Consider the following 10,106-nt stretch of genomic DNA (forward strand, 5'->3'; position numbering starts at 1 on the left):
CCAAGCGAGATTTTTCCAGGAAGTCTTCTGTTTGTTTTATGACATCAAAATACGCTTGCATTTCATAATAAAACAATAATTGCCAACTGGATGTAGCGACTTTAATTTTACCAATTTTGTTCACCATAACTGCAGCTTTTGCGTCGATGTCGTAAATTTTCCCAAGTTCTTTGGCCTGTTTTCGAGGTTCCGAATTTTTTGTCGCAGTTGAAGCTTGCAACATCAATAATCAGCATAGCCCAGTAGCTATGCTTCTAGTACCATTCCTTTTGCCTTTTGGAACTCGCTGCCTAAGCTTCTTCTCCTTGCGTAGCTGCATTGACTCCGTTATAGATGGCGTTGCAGCCCCAGCTGGTTTTGCTTCGCTAACAGGAAGTTGACAGATCTTGTTTAGCGATCTTTTTACTTCCCCATCGCTTGTTTTAGCCGTGACTACCCGGACTTTATCATTGGCCATTTTGCAGGGTGAGTGTTCTCATGTTTTATAAGAACCAACTGTCCCTCCTTCAGATTTGGCTTTACTTGGCGCCATTTGTTGCAATGACACCAGATACTCCTCTTTCCATTTCTTCCAAAAATCACTTCTGATGCGTTGAATACGCTTCCATCTATCCAAAGAGCTGATTGTCTTACTTTCGTCAAAATTTTCAGGATCTCCAAATAGAGGTCTTCCCACCAGAAAATGACCCGGCGGTTATATGTCCTCACCATCGTTTTCGCTCCTTACAGTGACTAATGGGCGCGAGTTTAGCACTGCTTCGATTTGACATAGCAGCGATGCAAATTCTTCATATGTAAAGCTGTTTTCACCAATAACTCTTTTAAGGTGATGCTTTACTGATTTTACACCGGCTTCCCATAAACCTTCCCATGAGCTCCCACGAAGTTTGTTCCATTGTCTGAGTATAGGCTCTCGCTCTTGCCTCGAGCAACGAATCTGGAACGGTCCGGCGTAGTCGATTCCAGTATTTTGAAACGAGTAATCAGCCGTTACTCGATAAACTGGTAAATTTCCCATCAGTTGACTGGACATCTCTTGCTTGTATCGTATGCATACAATACATTCCCTGAAATATTTCTTTAAGGAATTTTGTATGCCAAATATCCAGAACTCCCTCTGATTATAAGTTCTCATAATGTTAATTCCGCCATGCAGAGTTTCTTTATGAGCATCCTTTACAATTAACCAAGTCAAATGTGACTTATCCAGTATAATTGGATGTTTTACATTATACGGTATCATTTGTAGTTTGTAGTCGTCCACCAAGTCGAAGTACGCCATTACTATCCAAAAACGGATTTAGCGCCTGTAACTAACTCTTTGGTTTTAATGGTATTTTGTTTTTTAGTATTCTGACTTCGTGTCCAAAATCCAGCTGTTGGTGTATCTTTACAACGGCGATCTTTGCTAGCTTTAATTCCTCCACCGTAAGATGTGTAATTGCATTTGACATTGGGATTTAGTTTATTGATATCATCCACTCTAGTTCTGACGAACTTATCTTTGCTGCGCTTGTTCTGTATTCAAGCAATAGTAATTGCGAATCACTCCATGCATGCGTTGCAATCTTGTTGCTCCATATAGCCGGCACTTTCGCTAATAACTTTGTTTATAAAAGCGCAGCACATAATTCCAACTTTGGAATTGTTTTCCTGATTTTTAGAGGATTTACTTTGCTTTTTGCTGCTAGCAAAGTAACTCTGTCGCCTACTTTTGTATACACAGCCGCTGCATATGCTTTCTCTGATGCATCGCAGAATCCATGTAGCTCCATAATACCTTTGGAGCATCCAGTCCAACGTGAAATGCTAATTTCTTCTAATTATGATAGACCTTTAGCATATTCCATCCACCAGTTAGCTAAGTTGGATTCCAATTCAACGTCCCAAGTCATCGGTAACTTCCGCAGTTCCTGAATGAAACATTTGCCTTCAATCGGTACAGGTGCCAACCATCCTAGTGGGTCGAAAATTCTGGACAACTGTGATAACACTAACCGCTTTGTTATGCGTGTTAGCATTGGGTTTTCTGCCGAAAACGTAAATGTATCCTTCTTCGGATCCCATTGAGGTCGTAAGGTTTTGATCGATTCATTCTCCTCAATGCAGATTTTCTCCGTAGCACCGTCGTCCTGAGTGTCGGCTAAAATACGTTCGTCATTTGCAACCCATTTTCGCAGATGCATGCCGGCCTTCTCCATCACTTGTCTCAATTTCCTTTGAAGTTCATAGCACTCGTTGACTGTATCTCAGCCAGTTATGAGGTCATCCATATAAAAGTCGTCTCTAATTGTTTCTGCTAAGACGCTATCCTCTTGGCAGAAGCGATCTGCCGACTCTCGTAGACATCGGGCTGCTAAGAAAGGTACTGCCGAGGTGCCATAAGTTACGGTTGTTAACTTAAACTCACTCTCCATAGGATATATTGGTATTCTTGGTCTTTCTCAGCAACCTTTATTTGGCGATACATTTTTTCAATGTCAGCTACCATAACATATTGCCACTTGCGCCATTTAATTAGAATATCGAATATATCCTTTTGAATCTTAAGACCAGCTATAATAACGTCATTTAGGCTGAGTCCATTTGTAGTCTGTACGGATGCGTCAAAAACTACTCGTAGCTTCGTAGTTAAGCTTCCAGGCCTGATGATTGCTTGATGGGGTAATTAGTATTTACCTTGACCCGTTGTCTTTACAGATTCCATATGTCCCATCTTAAGGTATTCTTTCATGAATTTGTTGTATGCAGCCCAGTTCTTTGGGTTTCTTTGAACTTCTTTTCCATTTGCATAAGCCATGGCCAGTTTGCGAGAGTCTCCCAGCTTTGCCTCTTTGTGGAATGGTATTGAAACCACAAATCTGCCTTCCTCGTTGATGACAGTTTTTTTTTATTTATTTTTTTTATTTTCTCCATCATAATCAGGGGAAATAGATCCACACCTATCACCATGTCAATTCTGCTTGGCTCGTTGAATTGTGGATCTGCTAGCCTGTAGCCCTTCCACTCTTTGTTGATATCATTATCAAACTTTTTGCTGGGAAGGGCTCTATGGAGTGTTGGTAGAACCAATGCTTCCGTTGATGTTTTAAAGCTTCTTGAAATTTTTGGTTTGATCGTCAGGTGGACGCTATTTTTTGATAATTAAGTAGTCTGGGAGATACCTTCGACCTCTATAGTACTCCTTACTCTGGGAATCCTTAATATTTGTGCTGCCTCCTCTGAAGGAGGGGATCTGGGATCCATCGTCAATAAGCGCCCTCAACTCGTTGTAACCTCCAGCTTTGTTTTTCACTAAAACAACAGCTGTAGCCAATAGTGTATCTTGACCTTTCTTGAGGCTATTGCTGTTGATACTGGGTTTTGTGTCTTCATGAAGAAGGGTGTTGTGTCCTTTGGAGCATCGATTGCATGTTACTTCCTTTCTGCAGTCAATAGCAATATGCTTTCAAAAGCATCTAAAACACATGCTGTTCTTTTGTACGAATTCTTTTCTTTTTTCGATTGATTGTGCTCTGAATTTGAGACACTTTATCATATCGTGGCCATCCTTAGAGCAAAAGGCACACGATCTAACTTGCACTTTTCTTGTAGCAAGCTGAGCGGTATTTTTGGTAATGGCATTTACTGAGTTGTATTGATGCTCAATAAACTCCAGTACGTCTTGTAAGGACTGTATAGCTCTTGCCTTTTTAACATGCTGTTCATACAGCTGCAAGGCTTCTGACGAAAATTTCCGCAGTAGAATTTCTGCTAAAATTACGTCAGCAGAGCTTTCTATTTTTCCTTTCGTAGTATCCAAAAACTTCCCTAAATTTTTCTCATCATGGGGCAGCAAGCACTCCAGTTCCATTAATTTGTTGAAGTGTTGGATAGCTAGCCGCTGATCCCGTTATCAAATGGCTAACCACCATTTGAGCTTCTCCTTTTAAGAAGGCTCTTAAATATCCCAGCTTCCTTGTGTTGCTGAGATCCTTCCTGCTGTCTATTAGCTCAGAAAACAGCTCGTAAAATGTTGGCCTGCTCCACTTTTGGGAGTTCTGGCACGTCGTAGTTGGAACTTTTGAACTGTTCCAACTTCCTCTGCAGGACCATCTCTAGTGCGGAAACTTCAGATTGCAGAATGTCTGCCTCATCTTGATCAAAGGCAGTTCTGTCGTACTTGTTTTCAAGCAGTTTCAGTGTGTCCTTCACGATGGACCAATGACTTTTCATCAATGCCAGCTGGTTGTCTAGTTCAATCTCACTTGAACTATCTAGGGTTTCGTAGATTATGCTCATCTGTTGCCTCACCCTGTCCGCTCTTCTGTCCACCAGTTGAACCAGATTATCAACTGGACTGGAGCTCCGAGCTGATGCGGTATCAGATAATTTTGATCCACTTGGTATATTTATCTCTTCAAGTGTTTCTACCTTTAATTGCGATTCCTTGTAGGCATTGACAGCATACATAGTTTTGGTAAATATTTTATCATTAAAATATTGATGATCGCCAATTCCCAATTTTACCAGCGCATTGTTGTTAGTAGTAAATCGGACTACCAATTGCTGGTATAGATGCCTTTTCCTTGATGGCTTGCATTATTTTGTTCTGCAGCTCTCCTTGGCCTTGCATCAATTTCACAGATCTTTCTGTGGGACATCTTGGGAAAACAATCACTGTGACTTTTTTGTGCTTTCTCCTTGTGTTCTTTGGCGTGATTTGTTGGAGGATTTTTTGATTGGTCGCCCAGTTGCCCTAGCTGTGCCTCGACTCACAGCTGATTGACCAGCCAAGGAAAAGCTAGAACACAATGTTTCACCTTATCGTCCTAGTACTTTAAGGCGTGGTCTTTTATTCTGTGTTTCTTACCACTGGTGGGGGAAAACAACAGAATTTCTCGAAGGACCTTGCTCTTTTTACTTTGAAGCGCTGGTTTTTTCTTCTGTGTTTCTTACCACTGGTGGGGGAAACAACAGAATTTCTCGAAGGACCAAAATGTTCACACTATAAACTAATGCGTACACTTTTATTCTGTGTTTCTTACCACTGGTGGGGGAAAACAACAGAATTTCTCGAAGGACCTTGCTCTTTTTACTTTGAAGCGCTGGTTTTTTCTTCTGTGTTTCTTACCACTGGTGGGGGAAACAACAGAATTTCTCGAAGGACCAAAATGTTCACACCATGAACTAATGCGTACACTTAATGAGTTCAATTTGGGTGTTTGAATCTAACTGACTCGCTACTGCGAGGGCATCGCCCTTTATTGATACTTACATAGGTTCTTATCATCTTATTATATAATGCAGCTCTTGTAAGACGCTGCAGTCTGCGTTGGTGAGATTTATTCTTAGATCTATGTTTGAGGCCTGTGATCGCGCTAATCACCTCCGCGTGGTCATATCTCTTGACACTTCGGCAATAGACCACTGCAATCGTACTTAAATGTATTTGCCACTTATGCTGTCCCGTGACATGTTTTTTGCAGCCCATAAATAGAACATATTTATAGTTTGTCTACTTATCATGTCTAAACACATGTTTAGACATAGAGCCTAGCTTAAAGAAGGTTGGCGATGGCGGGAAGAATTCGTAAAGAGCGCTTTATTATGCTCTCCCGAAACTAACACACTAGACTTCAAATTTTAATTCTCCAGTCTCATAGTGTCCTTCCGGTACGTGGGAGTCCTTCTATCGAGTGGTCTTGTGCCGATTTCGTGAGGGTGATAATAGACCCTGCACCGACCCTGTTGAAGTATTGGTTGCCGTCATTGGGAATGGCTACGTCCCGCGTAGCAAAGGTTTTGAGGATTGATCTACCTCTGGAAGTTGTATGTGGGGAGCCCCACTCTAAGACCCATGTGTTAAATACCCTCCTACAACGACCTTGCTGTGTCCTCGATTATTGCAGTTGAATGCCTAAAGGGAGAGGCTCGGGGCCAGGTTACTACTACAGATCCGAATCCTGCCTACTTTCCAACAGACAAATCTGACCATGGAGATCGGGAAATAATGGACCTTGGACCCCGGCAAAGCGAAGAGACCGTGTACTAACGGTACGGTTGGATTCAAACCAGCCAAAGGCACAGAGGTCGAACGGTAGCGGTGTGGACTTTGGATGAGCACAACGAACCGTGAACTAAAGGGACATGGTTTGGACCTTGTACCTGGCCGTGCGCCAGCTCGAGGCAGTCAAGAGATCCGCACGTGAGAACGGATAAGCGAACGACAAGTGAACAATCAGCGTGAACACGTAGGAGGAAAGCAGCCAGTCGTTGCAATTCGCAACGAGCAAGACTAGAAAAGCAGTTCGTTACATCTGGCGCCCAACCGTAATCGTCCTGGCCAAAAAAACAGAGAAGAAGACGTGGCTATACAGCCTGAAAAAGGATGACTTTCCTGCCATAGCAAGCGCCCTAGGGATCGTGCTGGAGGGGCCGAACAGAGGACATGGGACGACACCGAGTGTTGTGTAAAAACAATATCATAAACCCTTTGGTGAAGAGGGGGGGAAAACGGTTAGATCAAAAGCACAAATTCACTTAAACACACACACAGGCCCGTTGGAGCCCGAGTCTTGGACAGGGGGGGTAGACAGCCGCAAGAACGGTTAACAGCAAATGCACGCAGTTGCGTATTCCGTTTGAGGCAGGTACACGGAGGAGAATTCTGTTACCGGTACAGGCCCCGCGGAATAAAGGCGCACGGAGCATATGAAAAACCGAGATTTCGTCGCGGAGAGAACGGCTTGAATCCGGAGGTGCGGCAGACCGGCATCGGGGAACAGCCCGGAGTGATATGGATCCTACCTTAAGCTTCAGGCGTCGTTTTTCAATGAAAAACGTTTCTCCACCCTTTACAAATAATTTTTATCGTTCTTCCACCCTTTTAAAATAGTTTTTATCGTTTTAATATTTTCGTTTGTCCACCTCTTAAAACTAACTATTTTCATTGAAAAAAGTTTTTGCACCCTTTAAAAATAGTTCTTATCGTTTGCCCATCCTTAAAAATAGTTGTAATCGTTTTCTACCCTGTTTAGCTATTGAGATTTTTCAATAGCTGTGACGAGAATTAAGAAGCCGAAGAAAGTTTTGCCCTTTGTCCGTTTATTTTATTCTTTTATTCTGGCAGCTAGGGCCGACCAAGAGCTATAACGAATGCACAAGCTAAGTCTTTGCTTTGGCGGGACAAACAGCTGAGTGCTGCGCCCAAGCTTAATGTAGGTAGATAACAAGTAAAAAGGAAAGAGCGCCGTACATAAAAATTTATGCGAGAACATTTACTTGCACTATGGGCATCGCAACTGCTACTACTAACTACATCGGCTTACAATATTACGAGTATAAGATTAGTCTATTGCACAGTTTTGGCGGCTGCAGGAACAGTATTGTTCAGCAGGTTGCAGGGGCTACAAACGTCGCTGTTTAATGAGACGCTAATCGGTTACGACGAACCCACTCTTACGGTGAGGCTGGAGCAGATTGATGAGCTGTAAAGTGCCTTTAATGTTCTGCATACAGAACTGCAGAAATTAGATTTCGACGAAATTGGCAGTGCTATGAGCGAAAGTTTTCATAAATTTATCGTAGAATTCAAGGCTAGTGTGCGCGCGGAAATAGCCAAACGCAATGTGCATTTCGCGCCGCACTCGACGCTTGCGGATGGTGTTGTGCCCCACCAGTGTAGTGGTCATCAGACGCAGCCGCGGCCGAGGCCGATGCCGTTGCCGCCTGTGCAGCTGCCAACGTTTGGAGTAGGCTACGCAAACTGGGCGGATTTTTACTCCGTGTTCACGAGCATAATCGACAGCCATCCGGAGCTCTCCAACATTGAGAAATTTCAGCATCTGCGGTCATGCTTGAGGGATTCGGCGCTGGAAACTATCCGATCATTGGAGATCTCAAACAGCAATTACGAAGCGGCTTTAGAGTTGCTTAAAAAAAGGTTTGATAATCGGCGTCTCGTTTTTCAGGCGCACATCACCGAGATTCTGGGTTTAAAGGTAGTACGGAATGGTTCAGTGGCATCGCTTCGGGAATTGTCGGACAAGTCTAACGCTCAAATTCGTGCGTTGAAGGGTTTGGGCACCACTCAGCAAATATAGTGAAAGTGCTGCTGCAAAAGCTGGATGCGGCGAGCCAAGCTAAGTGGGAGGAGCGCTTGGAGGATCCGGTCCTTGTCAACCTTATTCCGTCGTGGGAATCGATGGCTGCATTCCTGGAGCAGCGATGTAGGACTTTGGAGGCCGCGGATTGCGCCATGGCAACCTATGCGCCAGGTGGGCAGAAATCGTCGGACGCTAGTTGCTACCACCCAAAATTCTCTTGGTTGCATGCGTTACCATAGTGCAGAGCATTGCCCGCAAATTAGCTCCAGTAGATATTCTGCGCGAGGCAAAGAGACTAGCACTTTGCCTAAACTGCCTTAGGGCAGGTCATCAGCTACGGCAATGCAGCTCGAGCCGCTGCCGCACCGGTGTAATCAAGCATCATACGCTGCTCCATCTAGATGGTCTGCCTTCCTCGCAGCCACATGTTCCGGTTTCTTCAAGTTCCCACACTGAGCCTTCTGTCTCGGTTTCGACTTCTTCTACTTCTTCTACCTTGTGCTGCTAGCCACTGCAACCGTTCTAGTGCGGAATCGGTCGGGACTGTTCGTTCCATGCAGGGCCTTGTTAGATTCTGGCTCTCAACTGCACTTGGTCACCTCTCGGTTTGTAAATCAACTGCAACTTAAGAGGTCTATGTCGTCTGGCTCGGTCACTGGAATCGGGGATTCCAATTTCGCGACTGATAGATTCTCGGTAGAAATTGCGATGCGGTCTGTCACTTCTAATTTCTCAACGAGCATTACAGCAGTTATCGCTCCCAGACAAGCTTAAATGTGGACATTGGGGACTGGAAGATTCCAGAAAACCTGCAGCTCGCTGACCCGGAATTTCATAAGGCTGTTAATAGGAGCTAGAATGCTTTATGAGCTGCTGTGCGTAGGTCAGATAAAGTTGTTGCCAGGACTGCCACTGCTTCAAAAAAGTCGTCTGGGCTGGGTTGTATCTGGAGGCCTTAAGGCGTTTCTTCTACAGCCAGCGAGGAAAACAGTTCTGGCCCAATAGTTCAAGCAACGAAGGAGGAGATAGATTGCTAGTCGTCACTCTGGGTGCATGGACCCGCCTATCTTATGGAGCCTGAAAGAGATTGGCCATCAGCTGTTTGTCCTTAGAAACCGGTGCTTCCACTTCGTCGAAGTGTGTTCTTCGTAAAGTCGCCGTACGTGGATGTAATTTGTAGCTCCAAATTTGCAAATTCTTACCCCTCACTGCAACGAGTGTTTGCATACATATACAAATTTTCTAATGGAATTCGTCATCCTGGACTCACCGTCGCACACATTCAAGAGGGTACTCAGATGATGCTGCGTTTGGTGCAGCGCGCGCAGTTATGGGAGGACATGCAGTCCCTAAAAACGCTGGGAAGAGTTTCCTCGTCTAGTCCCATATCCTCGCTTTCCTGGATCAATTTGGACTTCTTAGAGTAGGCGGTCGCCTCTGGAATTCGTCATTGGACTTTGATGGCCGCCACCCGTAAATGTCTCCAAGGTCCCATCCGGTGACTCTGTCAATTATTTCGAATTACCATGAAACCAATCTTCATGCCGGACCTTGAGCTTTTCTGGGTGCAATTTGTAGGGGTCAGCATAGAAAACCAAAACAAAATAAATTGTACCGCAGCAGAAAATACAAATTGCCCTTAAATTCGTTCAGGCCCAGTGTAAAAGCTAGAGTACTAATTCCAATCGGTAATGCAGAACTAGTCGCACCGCTTCAATACTCCCAGTTATCTATCTATCTCGCTCTCGCACACATTCGCATGACACGCAGACAGAATAGAATAGAGACAGAGCCGGGAAAAGTCCCGTTTCTAGCGGTTCGCGCAAATTCCAGTGCACATCGACTGTACAATGCGTAGATCAGCTCGTTCATTTGGTTTTGCAATCTCGAAGTATTTAAACGTGCGAAAAGTCATCATTTAGTGCAAAGAAGTAAAGCCACGTGGACTTTCTTTAACCACGAGGGTGTTACATAAATCCCAGTTTGTGAACAAAACTAGATAGAGAAGTCAGTGAAATC

The sequence above is a fragment of the Drosophila santomea genome, chromosome 2L (assembly GCF_016746245.2).
Source record: "Drosophila santomea strain STO CAGO 1482 chromosome 2L, Prin_Dsan_1.1, whole genome shotgun sequence".
Lineage (NCBI taxonomy): Eukaryota > Metazoa > Arthropoda > Insecta > Diptera > Drosophilidae > Drosophila > Drosophila santomea.